The following is a 16,211-nucleotide window of genomic DNA, read 5'->3' as shown; positions in this document are numbered from 1 at the left end:
AGGGAGGTTCGTCGTTTTCGCCCGTGTTTCTTTCGTTCTTTCTCCGTCCTTTCTCCATGGCGGCCGGGCGATCGGGCCCTCGCTTGCACCGTTCGCCCGGTCTCGCTTCCGCACCGGCTGCGAGGTTGAACGTTCACTCGATTACAGTTCATTTTGAGCGGCAACTGGCCACCCATCCCAGCGGATCGGCCTCGTGCGGGAAGGGTGCGCGCGTTCCACATACACTAACCTCCTCATTTTCCATCCATTCCGCGCCCGGCCGTTCGACCGTGCCTCCCACCGAGCAGCTCGACTCGCGTGTGTTCGGGTGGGGAAGGAAAGCATCAATTTTCCCAGCGATTCCCACCACCATCGCACCACGAACCCAAAGGAACTTTCATTCATCTGCATCTTCTGGTGATGCTAGGCTTGCACGATATGCTCACACTCAGCTGCAGGCAAATCCGTCTGCCGTCCCGCTCTGGCTTCCCCATCGCAGGCGTTTGCATCTTGTGTTTGCGTTTGTTTTCGCTCCTGTTCCTCAACCACAAACACATTTAATCTCGCGTCATGACCCGTGCCAACCCGTGCGCGCTCCATCGACCGATCATTTCTCTCAATGTCGGGTGTTTCTAATGCTTCGTGGGGATTTTTTTGTTGGATCTACTTTTCTCACTTGGGGTTTGGCTGTCCATTTCAAATGATTCAGTTCAGCTCGTGCACTTGCCGTGAGCATGATATTGTTGTGGCATGAACCTCACATTCGTGGATTGACCGTTCCGGTGTCTGCGGAAGTTTTGTTGCTGTGGCGTCTGCGATCTGTTTTGCACACAGTATTCAGCTGCTTCCGTAGCGTGCCTTAGGGAGATTATTTTGCAGGAATTGTTTACATGTAGAATTAATTGTTTACACAGTTTCCCGGTGCTGTTTTTGTGGATCTATACCACTCATACTCAAAGAAGTACACAACAACATAATTCTACAATTGCACTGCCAATTCGTTGATGAGTAGAATTCATGCAAGTCGCGTATGTAAACAGTACGAGGAAAAGATTCGAGCGAAGCAAAATTCTCAGTAGTTCTAAAAGGGAATTAGAGCTTAGATTGAATTACAGCTAATTGTGAATTAAAGTTGTTAAATGCACTTGTGTTTTACTACATAGCACAACAAAAATCCATTGCAAGTAGGACAACATGGCACCTCAACAACATGGTAACTGAAAATTCAACAATTTAAGTAAAAATGCCCGGAAAATGAGGTTAGTTGGTTTTCGGGTGCAATTTTTCATGTTTTTTGTAACCTGTCTAACACGTCCAATTTGGCTAGCTTTTAATCTAACACGGATTCATCCACTTAGTGGGCGCTAGAAGTATACCCTAATTGATGCTCTTCCCTTTGCAAGAGGATTACTCGCAACGGCTTCCTTTAAGCGGACAGAATAATACGCCCCGGTACATCCTGCAAGGCCAATTACGTCACTTTACGCTGACGCTTTAATGCTCGCTCGACAAGAGAAACTGTGCTAAAATATGATCATAAATAAATTACACTGCTGCTCATCCGAGCGTGGAAGGAATTCGGTGCAATACCGGAATAACAAGGATAACAAAATTCTAATTACAAGCACACGTTATGAAGAAGCTCTACAGTAGGATCAACCGGGTAGGGGTGGGTTTACTGTTGCGATTAGGATATAATGTAGCGGCTTTTGATGAATGAAGAATGGTGCTCCTTCTGCTGACCAAACATTGCGAGAAGTATGCAAAACATCAGTCCACGATGGTGAAGGAACAATTTTGGGTAGGGGATTGTATGGTTTCGGTATTTTGTTTTGGCATGATACAAATGTTTCACTCGCCCAACATTGGCAAAGCAGCTCACTGTGCTGTGCACTGTGAGAATAAAGTTAAAGAAGCGTTGAATGAAATATAACCCACTGTTTATTAAAAAAAAAATTGATGCTACCCTAGGAACGTGGGTAGGTTCTAACAATGTGAAAAAGGAAATATAACCAATTGCAGCACGTGCTCCTTAAGATATTTGGATAAGCACACCTTCCCATTTGCATAGTTTGTTGCTGCATTCTTGACTTTGAATCCAAGCTTCGGGGGCCAACACTTTCATTTACCTATTGCAGGTCCTTGACCCGGCCCGGTCTGATTCCGTTTGCTTATCCATCGGCATCGCCGAAGCGAAGAGAAATGTTAGTAAAAGCCAACTAGATGGGCGGGAAGGTTTTATCGATCAGCAGTCGCTGCTCCCAGTGCCTGCTCCCAGGTTAGAAAACCGAATTAACACACATACCCATTTGCCGGCTTCGAGAGGCTTCAGAGTCCGATTCCTTCCGTGCGATTGGAAGATTTTCTCGGGCGCTGCATGGCCTGGCGAAAGAGAAAGTTGTTTTTAAGTACCGTGCTGGGTGCGTAATTTTCCGCATTTTACTGTGTCATCACTTCATTAGACGGCGTGGCTTGTTTTGGGAGTATCGGGATTAGGTTAGGTACGGTCGTGCCGAGCACATCGGTTGTTTGTGTGTGTTTTTTTTCTTTCATCGGAACACTCTAAGGCACAGTTCGGTCGAATCGGTATATCGTTGATTTGCTGCGTCGCAGAAAGGTATTTTTAGCTTTTTATGTGCTATCTCAATCTCTCCGCATTGAAATGTGGGGAGGACAGAACCATAAGTTTGTAAATTGGAGCGCTTAACTGGCATTTTTTGTTATTCAATCCTACCTGGAAAAGGTTAGCGGAAAGATTCTTCAAATCTTCAACGCCCTCGTTATTGTTTTCCAATTTGGTTGTGTGAACTTGATGAACATAAAAACTGCAATCTTCCTCAAAGTGCCGTTCAAAAAACGGCGGCATTTGCGTAAGTGGACGACAAAAAATCAGACGACCAATCAAAGTAAAGGCGGAGATGGCGCAGACAACAACTAAAAAAGAGCGTAGAAAACATGGACACTAAATGTAGTGCCTTTCTAATGATTTCGTAGATACACCATTGAATGTTTCTTTCACCTCGCCAGCACACATTCCATGTCGCTCGCACGGAAACGCACGGTCCGTCAATCCGTTCTCGAGTTGCCTTGCCACAGCTGCTGCCCCTGTCCGTTCGTACTGTGAGGGATCGCTGACGAAATCTGACCGTTTGGATCTCTTGACCTACAAAGCCGTCCCTACGGCCACGAGCGGGACGGCCCGCCCCGCAGCCGTATGCGGGCCAAGTGGATAATGATGGGTGATGGGGATCTCGTAACAATGAGATGCGCCATGGACGGTTCCTTCTTCGCCGCACCCCGGAAAGGGCCGATGAAAACGGGGTGGAAGGCGTTTCCCGTAGTTGGAAAAATGGCCCGAAACGAAACCGTGCCACTCTTGTTGACCGGTACCATGGCTACGGATCTTTGTCAGTTAGCTACCGGAGTTGGGTGAGTTTTTTGTTGTTGCTGTTAAACATCTAGTGTCTTCTTGTCCGAGAGATCGTGACGTTCTGGGTGGATTGAAATGTGCCAAAAATGGTGTCCGTATTGAAATTGATTTAGCGTTTGGCACATCGATCGATTTGGGACTTTGAACGAACCGGTAAAAAAAATCGAACGGATTATTTCGATTGAATTTTGCCACATCAATTAGTGAAGGTTCAGCTCAGCGTATACAGTTCGGTGCCGGTCTCGGTCATGATCTTGCGACTAAAAGCTAAGCTAGACTCATGGCACGAAATTAGCACGAATGTAGCCGATAGCTTACTTTCCGAAAGCCCTCACTACGGTCGAAGCCGCTCACAGCTTTCCATTCCTTAAACCGCAGCCCCAGTCGGTAGGGGAGTATCGGGCGTCTGCCTGGGGGGACGTTTCCTCCGAAGGCAACTGGCCGACAGCACATTGCTCATTGAACTTGAACTTTGTTGGCGCTAGCGGTAGGTCTTTCTCGATTATTTGCCTTTACCGTGGGCCGTGTGCTTTCCATGCTCTGCAGTAAAACTGCAGCAACAGGAAACACGATCTGCCGGCGGTCGATCGACCCTTCAACAGAACCACTTTCCATTGCATGTAGCGACACTACACAACCGCACATTGAGCAGTCATAACCACCAGGCGGCGGTGAGGGCGATGAAAAAAAAATGAGGGGAAAAAATACGACTAGTACATTGACCGCTTGCCCGCTTGGTCAAAGTGAAAATGAAACATTTGCGCCGGTCACATGTCACACACGGTGAAGCCAGTGAGGTTCACGTTGCTGCCAAGGGAAAGTGTTGCTTCGGTCGTGTTTGCGTGTAGTCCAATAAAAGTGCCGCTAGTTATAAAAGTAAGGATAAAGACCAAATTACCTCCATGGTACTATGATCAACGGACTGTTCAAAGTGTCGTTTGCAGCGAGCCGAGGTCTTGGCGTGAGTTCCAAATGCTTCGAGGACAAACGGAAGGGTGATAACAGCTTTTATTGCGTAACCCACGTGCAACGTTGCTTTCGGATCTTGTCAAGACATTCCTTGACCGTGGGCAGAGACCAGTCCGGTTCCCACAGGTCAGAGCGTTTTGACTCTAATTAGCTTGAACGTTAGTTTCCGTTTTAGGCTGATGGTCAATTACGACCTGCAAGTAATACCATGTGAACCAAAGCGAAATGATTAGAAGGTACGGTTGTGTTCATCAAGTTGCTCTGAGTAGGAATGGAATAACTGCTGACTGATTGATAAACTAAACCTGCTGGTAAATTAATGATAAGGAAATTTTTCAAGTTTTTTTCAGTGTTTTTAGAAAAGTTTTCTAAGAATAATATATCTCAATAAACTTATGCTCAGTTCTGAGCATGCATAATTAATGCATTATCTATCAAAAGAGTAAAACATTTGTCAACCATCGTCAGGGGAAAGAAACTCATTTCATTCTTCTAGAATACGCCGAATTCGATGACGCCAATACTCGTGGTACAAGGCTTTGAATAGAGGGTTTTTTGTATATCAGGAGCTTGTAACTTACAATATAAGACCAAGGCCAAGAAGATACATAGTAGTTACAGTAATCCTCGTGGAAGAGTATCCCTAGTAAAGGTTATCTGAAAGAATGAAATGTGGATTATGAAGTAATTTTTAAACAATATTTTTTCAGCGGCTTAATTTAAGTTGAAGTTGATTATGATGATCATAATTTTTAATTAATAGGCTACACTTTCTCTTGTATTTTCTTCAAATTTCAACTTAACATTTGCCTAGAAAGCGGAACTAAAATAGTCATGTTTGCTAATCACTTTACAGTGAATATAAAAAGAGATGAAAATGCTATTAACAAAAACAAGATAAGTCTAATGAAAGCAAGCACCACGCACGCAGTGATGATGTCGTATTAAAAATCATAAGAAAATGATACCTGATTCGCTAAGGTTGCCGAACTCGTTCACTAAACCCCGGACAAACCGTCACGGCCAGCGCAGTTGCCGTTTGTGCGAGCGGTATTAATTTGCTATAAATTAAATAACTTGCTGCCGCTTTCATTTTAACGCTCATTCTGCTGCAGTTTAAAGATGCGGTACTGTGTACCGTTGGGGAAGTTGGGTGTGCGTGGTTCATGTTTCGCTTTGCTCAGCGAAGAAAATGCCCAAATTTTCCGACCCGTGCCGAGCAGTCTTTCACTTGATCCCCATGGATGGGGCACCTTTCGCGGCGCAAGCTGAAAGCAGAAATTAAGAAGAAATTTGGGCAAAACATACGCACATGGTTTATGAGTCGGAACCGTATCGGAACGGGTCGACGAGAGCGAAAGAAATGGAGCTAGCGGCCAACGGTGGCAAACAGCAAAGCCAGCCAAAAAAAAGGAAGCATCACAATAATAATAGCAATCCGCGATGTATGGCCTCTCGCGAAAGTGGCCGAAAAATTTCATTATCTGCATCCATTTGCAGCAAACGTGTGAGTGTGGATAATGATGTTTCTTTTCGTGTGTATCTTTTCCCTCATACATCCGCACATCACATGATTGCCATTGTTTTTGGTTTGTTTACTTCCGTTCATGCCGTACATCCCCCTCTGATGGCAGGAGGAACGACACACCGCACGTTGACCGATGGTCTGCGCAGTCGGTACTGAAGTGGCCACCGTATCGGTGTCAAAATAGTTATCGTACCCCGTGTTGATGTATGCCTGTAAAATTGGGCACGTTGGTGAAAATAGGCACACGAATTTGGCCTTACGCTGCCGGCCGCCGGATGGACGGATGTTTTTCACCGCTCTTTGCGCGATTGTGCGAAAATTGAGCCTGAACAAAAAATAATCAAACACTCACCCCGAAAATTGACAGAAAGCTGCTACTTTTACCAGAGAAGGTGTGATGAGCTAGAGTTTTACATTGATTGTTGTAGGTTTTTTATAGGGTATTTTTGTGCGTCGGTGTGTCGAAATGGAAAATGTTTCTATTTTGACCTGAGGTAGCAGTTGGAAGTATTGAGAAATGGGTGAAAAGATTCATTGTGGTATTTGCTTTGCATGAATAAGTTTGCTCTCCTTACGAAAAGAGTGTAAGTTTTAACAATTTTGGTCACGAAATGCATTTAAGAATTGTGTCGAAATCTCGTTCAAGAAAGAATGTAGTTGTTTTGAAATCGCCTGCGATTCGATAGTAAATATGCCTGGAATGTTCAATAATATACATGAAATATTGAGTAAACGCTCTTCTAAAAACTATACACAATAATGACCGTGTTTATAGAAGGACTTACATGGATTTCTCTTCCTTACCTATAGTGACCCTGAATACCTATAGTGACCCTGTATGTTGGTAGGATTCAGATCCTTTGCGATTGAGGCAGTCTAAGACCGTCTACATTTGTTACGTCAAGATTACAGCTCCTATTCGCATTGTAAATCGAGGGTAGTTTTTAGATTAAAAAATAATGATTCATTTTCCGAATTAAACAAAAAAGTAATAGCAAATTGAAAAGTTTATCAAAAGCATACAAAATAAAATATTTTTGAATACTCTTCATCATATTATTAGGCTTGCATGTACCAGTAACGGACTTCCGCAACTTATGGATACCCTATAGGAAAATAGTCAGTGCTATGTACATTCTACAAAAAAAAATCTTAAAAAAATGTTATAATAATTTAATAAATCAAATCCAAAATAATAAAAAATAAATTGTGTTGTTTAATAATTGTTATCTGTTATTTTTAAATTCAACAGAGCAAAAGTGGCCTTTTTGACACAATCTTAGTATCTAATATCTTAAATTAGTACAATCTTGTCAAGTCGATAAAAGACGCACAGAACGTATACAATTTAGAAACGCAGATCGTAACATGTCACGATCACAGGCAGCATTGAATTCACGACACGTTACAAGAAAAGGATCGTTAAATAACGGTCAAACACGGAGCGATCTTGGCGGAACGTAGAGGTTAAACCCAGAAAGTAGTGCCGGCGTAGGTGGATTTTTATACAAGCGGATTGAGCTTACTAGAGTTTCCTTTAAGCGGACTGAGTGACCTAGCTAAATCTCCACATGTTAAGGGCCCCGAGATTGATAAATCAGCGTCAGAGTGCCGACGAGTCGATCCGGTGGTCAAGTATCCCAGCGATAAACATATATGTGTATGACGATGTATGCAGATTTACATAGAATCTTTCGGCTGTGATATCTTTTTCGCGCATGTACTAAGCGCTTGGAGCAGATATTTCCCATACCAATTTATGGATGCTGTATCTTTATCAGAGTAAGGAAAGTGACCGTCAGAGTATGAGTATGTTGAAAAAGACGCATGTGTCTTTTTTTGTTTTTATTGTTCTTAATCCATTCTAGCCAATATTTTCGAAACAGATCTTAGTTTGGATAACAAAAGACTATCCAAATGCAGAGGTATCTCTAATCTGTGAATTAACATCTTTGATATCCTTCTCGCTCGTGTGAATTAACTTCTCTGATCTCCTTCTCGCTCGTGTTGAAAGAAAGGAAGGATATATTTTCCCTATATATATAATTCACTAATTGGCAGTGGAGAGCGACTGATCCTGTAAGATACACTGGTTGAGAGGAATGTATAATCTTTCGGCTATGACCTCTTTTTCGCGCATCTAATGACTAAACACTTGGAGCAGATGTTAGGATATGTTAGGCTGCGGGGCCATGAGGCTTTCTCAAGCTGAGAAAACATTCTCAAGCACTCATTTAAGTTTCTCAAACACTCAAAACATGTTCTCAGATGCGAGCGTATGGCCGTCGTCAGTTTTTCTCACTCCGAGTAACTAATATATCCATTCATGCTTTAGTTAGAAAAAATGAAAACGAATAATAAACGAATAGCTTAATTTCTCACATTTCAGATAGCCAATCGCTGCACCGTCAACTTTCTCAAAGATTCTCAAGTCGATGTTGTGCCGATTCTACAGACGTTGAGAAAGCTCTCATAAGTGTTTGAGAAAATGAGCGTTGAGGAACCCCATGGCCCCGCGGCCTTATAAAGTCGTGTGAGTTAGCGACTTTACCACGGGACCACCTTTTTAAACAAAGATTTTTACAAGTCCTGTTATAGTAGGATGAACAGATCATCGATACTGATAACCGGATCCGCTTTTTTATCAAAATTGTCAGAAATGTTTAGGGTTTTACCATCCTCTGGTCGTCCATAGATATCTTGATGATACGTTTTTTTTTGTTTTAGATTCGTATTATAACTCTTCACTTTAAATCAATTTACAGTGTTGTGGACGTGCAAAGAAACGCGTTTACATATGCTATGGTGTATTGATAGGATTTATATAGGATTACATATTAACGCATGCAGACGCAATGCAGATCAGTATGAGTGCGATAAACGTTCATCACGTTTGGCCCTATCAAAATACAACGAATGTTTTGCATCACAAGAAAAGCTCTGTATATTGTTGCATGCCAGTAACATAGCCAAGCGGATGGAAAATTATGCTAAAGAGCAAAGAGCTACTCTAAACATGCCGAGTGTTACTGTATCCTGCACCAGCAGCAACACCATCATCAACATCATCTTCGACCACTCGACCAGCAAAGCAAAGCAGCTGCACAGAACAACAAACATTCGAAAACCTCAGCGGTTTCTCGATACCGGGAAGTGGTACGCAAACATCTCGTACCGCCGGTTTTTGTTTTTTTTTCTCCCCTTATGCCACTGATTGCAACCAGCAACACGCCCCCGTTTGCGCTGTCGAAGGTATTGGTTTTGGCATCAAATGGCAGGGCAGCGACTGCGTCGGAAGGAAGCATCGCCCCATGCCGAATGAAATCGAATCCACTTTAGATAAGTGCTCCTCTTTTCTGGCATGGAAAACACTTTGCCACACTGACCCAGATAAGCGTTACTGGCAGCCCTTCCCGGCCACTGCCACTTGAAACCTGTACCGGCACCGAGGTACAGAGTTTGGAAAGTCAAATTTTCTTCTTACTGTGTGTGCGGGCTCGTTGGAAACGCGAAGCAACGGAACCGGGAAAAATTATGTCATGCAGTGAAGCTACAAGCACAAGGCAGCACGAATCGGACGCGACTCTTGGGATGGATTTGTTATTCAAATAGTTCCGTCCTCGCAACCGTAACGGCGATGCACCAAGAGCGAACAAAAAGACGCTGACTGGTGAATATATTAATGCCATGCCGTGGGCGTCAAACCAGCAGTGGTGCAGGAGCGGAGTTTGGAAGCTTTTCAGAACATTTTTCGTCGGAAAGCTCCGTTAGCTAATCGACGGGTGAACAGTTCTTGGGCTGGTTGTTATCTTGAGCGCCCTATATCAATTTCCCTCTTCCCGTTTTCCTCCATCACCGCCAGCCACTCGACGCACACGGGGAAGGTGGCTTACGGTTTCAGATTCCCAAATTTGAGAACGATTCTTCCAACCGAAGCGATAAAGGAAACGGTTGCATTCCAGCGCTGCAGGCGTTCATCGGAGCGTTAATTAATGTGGCCATATTTTTAATTCGCGTCTCAGCACACAGGCACATACATACGCACAGAAAGCTATCGCAAGACGAGCGCTCCAGACGAAAAGACTGTTAAGCGGGCCCTCGGGGCCTGACGGGTGATGGTAGATTTTTCCGGTTCTGGTTTCCTGGGGCTGGTTTTCCAATCCATCACGTGATAACTGGTTTTTCGGCAGCAACAGTCTCGAGACAGGCAAGACTGGATGGGATGGGAACGGTCCCTAAGACAGCGAGATGGTAGCAAATGTGTTCGCAGCGAGCAAGAGTCCGGGTGTGGATTAAGTGGTCGTTGGGATGATTTTGGGGCCAATCGGCCTATTGCGGGCCAATCGACGTGAACGGCCGCATGATAACTCATCCGGTGGAGAATAGTGTGTACGTTTTCCTATGTATTGCATTAATGTGGTCGTGTGTGTGTGTGTTTACGTACGAGTCTGGATCTGCGAATTTGTTGAACATAGACTTAAGAAAACTAAAAACGGGGGTACTGGGTATCGGGGATACGCCACGAGTGTTTGACGGAAATTGGGGTCAGCTCGGAACAGTTTGATTGTTTTAGTTGTTTCCTTTTATTTTGTTTCTTTCGCTTCAAAAGCGACATAAAATAAGATGAATCCATCCGGCACCTTTTGGATCGGATTTTTTGTGCAGATTATTTTTACAATATCCGCTCCGTGCATCAATTCGGCAGAACTTGATCATTGTTGCTATGGTGGTATGCCAGTCCCGCGGTTTATTTTTGGGAACGGAAATCGATTATGCTGGGAGCGTGATGATGTTATCAACTTTAAATGCCTACGCGAATCGATGCAAATAAGTAATCTGGTAGGCTGCTCTTTCTGCGACTCCCGCAAACTCTGTGATTCAAATCAGTTATGTGTGTCATTCGGTGAATAAAGGATTTGAAGGAAGGGTTATGGCATCATCGAGGCTAAGCGTAATCGATTTGCGTAACAATGATACTGTAGTGAAATGAACAATCTGCTATTAATGATGCGATTATCGCACGATTTCATTAGACAAAATTGTATTCAAATTTTAATCGGGCGTGCTAATCACGTATTAGAAAAACATATAATCACCGTTCACCACCATTCCAAGAATCAATGTCCAAGACAACACGTTACGTTACTTGGCATAAAAATATAAAGATTTTTAGAAGGTAGTTTTTAGAACATATTGGATGAAATAACTAGAAGACGGTAATTAGACTGTTTTATTTTATGTTATAACGGAAGACAATATTTGATGTAGTTCAACAGCAGGGATTGTTCAATTTAATTTGAATTTGAAATCTGATCTCGTTTGAGAGTTAAATCGTTCACAGGTTGAGCTCACGAAAAAGTACGTCGTCGTGGCATGGCCCGAGCAAAAGTCATTCTCCAAGATGCACGGTCACTAGTTGCAGCTTTCCTAAGACGTAAGGAGCCGAACTCAGACAGGCCTTGTTTCACCTGGTTCATATAGCCTGTTTTCTTGCGAACTTTCATAAAAAATGTATTTTTTAAATGAATAAATATGAATCTTGCGATGTCAGTGTATGCATCGTGCGATGATTTCTAATTATGTTTGTTGTAGAAACATTGCGTACAGCATAGCCATATACATTTTGTGTTTGGTGATTCAAGATTTGATTTAACGTTTATAAAATAATCCTTTTCAGAGTCATTTTTTATCATTTTACATTGATCATTGTCATCAGATCAAGTCACATTCTGCTTAATGTTTTTTTTAACAAAATGACAAAACCACCTACAGTGCAACCGCAAAAACCAATAAGTCGTTGCATGTCTATAAGACCTTATTCTTCGCTGGTAAGAACAGAAAAACCAAACAGCTCAAAGATGAGATGTCCAGCAAGTCGATGAGTTTCTTGCAAGTTTTCCAAATCATTGGATTTTGGTGTAGTACATTGTGCTTCTTGCAGGACGTGCACATGTTTGATCTTTGTCATAAGTAACCATTACCTTCGTATCAACCATACAATGTAGTGAACCACACTTCACAACTGACGCCACCGGACTTGATGGCTGTGTAAGCCCCGTTCGTTGCCTACACGGTCCGGTTGGAAATGGGAAAATGGACCGTGGCTGTGGTGTGGACATGGGGTAACAGGGAGCCAATGGTAACAAGCCGGCGCTTGGTCTCACACTGGCCAATAATTAAGTTCCTCTCGATCGGCTCGATTCTTCCGACGGTTTCGTCTAACCGAGGAGAGTTTGCGGATCCAACGTCCCGTCTGGACGAAAACCGGTCGAACAAACGGGGTGGTGTGGGATGGAGCCCGGGGGGAAAAGCCACTCACAGGGTCAGTTGTAGCGGTGGATCTATTGGTCCGCAACATAGCCACACACACGCTCGATAAATACAGCCCACGAGGCAAACAGTTATCGCCGGACCGGTGGCCAGCAGACTTGCCGGCGGGTTTCGCAAACTCTTCGGTTATTGACTTCTGGACTGAATTGAATTTGCCCACATTTGTTTCGTATGTGTGTGTACGTGTGAGTGTGAATTTTGATAATTTCTTACTCGCTTTGCTTTCCTGTTTGCTATGCCTTCTGTTCGCCCTCATTTCGAACTGGAACTTCGAACTTTTGATTGAAACGGTTCCGGGTGGATGCATCGGGTGCAACAGATTCGCGATTCAAGGGATGGCTTTGAATGGAAGGGATTCTGGGAGGTTGGGAGGAGGGCTTATGGTGATTCAGACATAGATGTTGATTGTCAAGGTCGTAAGCGAGCAGGTTTTTGGGGGAACTTTACAATGCATGCTAGTGAACTTAATCCGACAATTTGTGTTGAAGCTGACTGTATGGTGAGAAAGTTGTGAATGAGCTGTAAAGTGTTTTATTTACTTATAAGACAATGTCGACTAGCGTTAAAAAAGATGAATGAAAAAGAGCTTTTAGGAATATTAACTGTATATAAATTAGTACTGTATTGTATTTTGTTAAGAAGTTTATATGAATATGAAATGAAGCTTTAATATATTTCAAATACTATTCTTTGGTAATTGCTTTTTTGCTTTTCCTACTTACACATTTAGTGATGCTGGAGCTGTGATGATTTCAGATATTTGAATGTATGTATCCATTATTTGAAATCCGTTTGATAAAACTTGAGACTCCAATGAAACATTGAGTGTTTTAAGGAAGTTGTTTACCAAATCCGTTGTCATATTATGGTTGACATAATTACTGGTCCTACTCTTAGATACATTATATATTAATTATGAAAATTAAATCACTACATATCAGCAGTAATGCTTAGTTACAAACAGGACATCCAGTCCAAGGTGCATCAGGAGGCTAACGCCTCCAAGTTGTGGCACCATGTTCTGAGCTGGTATCAATCCTTCACTTTCACCATCGACGGCATCCGGTATGCGCAAACATTATACTGTCTCCACCATTTTTCTCATCCACCGTTTGTTGCATTTGTTCGTTGCAACGATGCAGCTGATTGAGCCCGGGCTTAGCTCGAAGACCCGTGAGCTGGGACCCCGGAACAGGGCACGAGCAAATACCTCCACCAACGTCAAGGAAGCGAGAAACGGGCGACCCGGCACAACGGACGCGTCGCTTCGTAATGCGCCGTAATCAACAACATATTCGACTGCAGAAACCGGATCAACCGCGACGTCGTCGTCGTCGTCGGCATGGGGCAATCTTGATCTTTTTTTTCTCTCAGTGAACCCTGTCCCAGCCGGACGCAAAAAAGAGGTTCAATAACCCTTTCGATGCTCGCGGGTGCAGACCACGTGCTGATTACAAATGCGCCACGGAAGCTTCGACCGCTTCGGTGCTGTTGTTGCTGTTGTGGTTGCTGTTGTGTCGTTTTCCGTTATTCCTCCAAAAGCGGATCTTTGCTCTAGGCGGGCCAAGCTGAGGGGTAACTTTCGCTTTTTGCCTCTTCTTGCCCCCTCTTTTCAAACTGCCTGGGTACATGTTGGCGGGGAACAAATAGGCAGGGAATCCGGTGGGAGGATAGTACATTGAACGAGCATACGAACGAACAAGCGTACGAGTAGACGCTGACGAGAGTAAACAATTCGTCGGCAAATCTGTTACTCCAATTTCCTCGACCAAGCAAATCATACGCTGATGATGCCGTAGCATGCAAACTTTCAGCCAGCGTGTTTTTTTTTACCCAGCAATATCCGGCCTGTGCGTGTGTGTTTTAAGAGCGGTAAGGAAACTGTTAGCTAGTGATCGTGTTGATGTCAGTTTCTGTACCAATCGACACTTGGTAAGATCCCGGATATGACCAGTTTGATTGTAAAGTCTCGGTTTTTTGTTGTTGTCGTTTGACTGGTGCGTGGAATTGTTAACCTTACACGACCTTCATTTTGATTGATGCAGTTCTGAATTTTGCAAATTTACCAAAAAGTAATTATAAATTATCGAAGACGATCTATTTCATGATCCATTTAATAGTTTTATCTCAACCTTAATAAATAAAAATAGTTTTACATTGCATGAATATTGAGAAAATTTTGCTAATTGTAAATAATACTATTACAGGGGTTTTCAGGGGTTCTCATAGTTGTGGGATACTTCCTTGACTCTTTCTTATTGGAAGTGAATTTCAAATGATGGAAATTGGACTCTATGGCACCCTATTTGGATATAGCGTCCAATTCCCATTACATTAATTTCATTTCACGTAAGAAAGACTCAATAAAGTGTCGAACAGCTATGAGAACACCTGGAAAACCTGTAACTTACATTTTAGAAGTAATTACATTCTGAATTATAACTCAAATCTGCTCTCAAACACAGCATCGCGCTGGGAGCTTAATAAGACAAGGACAATACAACAGGGTGGTAGCCAAAAAGAATTGTAAGGCTAGATAGAATGTATAAAATAAGTGCAAGGACGTAGAAAAGTAATGATAAAACTCCGCAGTTTACATTATTCAAAAGCCCTACAAGTCAACACATATTTGAGCTACAATCGTTACTTCGACGTTGGGATACGCCATCATTAGGCAGCAATAAACAGGCCAACACGAAAAACTCTGGGCTTTCTGTTCATTGATGTAAATGATTTATGATGGGTTATGTTAAAGATAGGTGTGGATTCACATATAAACAAAATGATAAATTAAATGATAATAACTTGAGATAATAATAACCTTCATACAATAACTAAAAGAATACAAATCAGATATGTCTAAGGCACTTTGGTTGTTTAAAATGCTTCCGGTACTTGTTGTGAGAAAAGCTACATTTTGGAGTAGCTGGTTCGGTTTTCTGCTTCTAGGACTGGTTAAACAATGTTATGAAAGTCAATCAAACATTTGAACTTTATCTGCTATATTTTCATCAGATATTATTCAAAACAACGAAATATTTAAAGCCCACTTGTAATCGTTACTCCGACTATTAGCTAATAACTGTAATTGTCCTGTAACTACCCAGTTTTATTTTTGAATAGTTATTTTATGAAATGAAAGTCTGCGTGTAAGCCAGTAGTCCCCAATCTGTGGTCTGCGTACCACTTGTGGTCCGTGGCATAAACAGGCCCGTGAAAGAATAGATTTGTTTTAATGAATTTCGTATTACAATTAAGATTAAATTTTGAACAGACATGTCTAGAATAAGATTTAAACTTTTTTTATCAAAAAGCTTTGAACTAAGGCTACACAATATATGTCCTCAATGTGTGTGGGCTGCAGCAAATGTATAAAGTCAAGTAGCTACTAAAAAGGTTGGAGAGCACTAGTTGAAACGACCGAAGCAATAATTAGAAAAGAAGAAGAACATAATATTTATCTTTATGATATGTAGAACATAACAAAGGGATAGAAATCAAATAACCCCCAAGCAACGATCTGCCCTTAAAGCAGACAATAAGTAGTAGAAGAATTGTACCAAAGAAGAAAGGCACTGAACTGAAATAAATCGTCTCCTCAAACAACTGATCCTCAAGACCAGGATGACCCATAAAAGATGGGTCCAACCCTCTCAGACTGAGACATGAGCTTCCTGCTTTCATTTCGCTGCCACCCAACCACCCAAGGGACATGAAGGCTACGCTCCCGTAAATCAAGAAGATTGCTTCATTCCCGGAACCTTAGCCTCCCCGCCTCCCCCACAGTGACGTAAGCCCATTTCCGCACTTCTTAAATTTGGCCGTAAGTATAGAATAAAGAGCACCTTCATGACTGCAGGGCCTTGCACAGAAAAGCGGTTCAAAGGAGGCACACGATAAACAAACGTTTCCGGTTCACCTAAAGTACGGCCGCGCGATAAGAGCCCTGTTTATCGAGACAAACCTGTCGGTGGA

The 16,211-nt window shown here is 42.7% G+C and overlaps 1 long non-coding RNA gene across 1 annotated transcript; it reads left to right on the top strand.

Annotated features, from left to right (window-relative positions):
• The first annotated feature begins 598 nt into the window (after positions 1-598).
• Positions 599-4,818, top strand: LOC133392092 (uncharacterized). The gene is made up of 2 exons (XR_009765437.1): positions 599-4,285; positions 4,342-4,818. It is a non-coding gene; the product is annotated as an uncharacterized LOC133392092 (long non-coding RNA).
• Positions 4,819-16,211: the final 11,393 nt, after the last annotated feature.

The sequence above is a fragment of the Anopheles gambiae genome, chromosome 2 (genome assembly GCF_943734735.2).
Source record: "Anopheles gambiae chromosome 2, idAnoGambNW_F1_1, whole genome shotgun sequence".
NCBI classification, from domain to species: Eukaryota; Metazoa; Arthropoda; class Insecta; order Diptera; family Culicidae; genus Anopheles; species Anopheles gambiae.
Note: the sequence above shows the minus strand (reverse complement) of the source record. Positions and strands in the feature narration are given on the sequence as shown.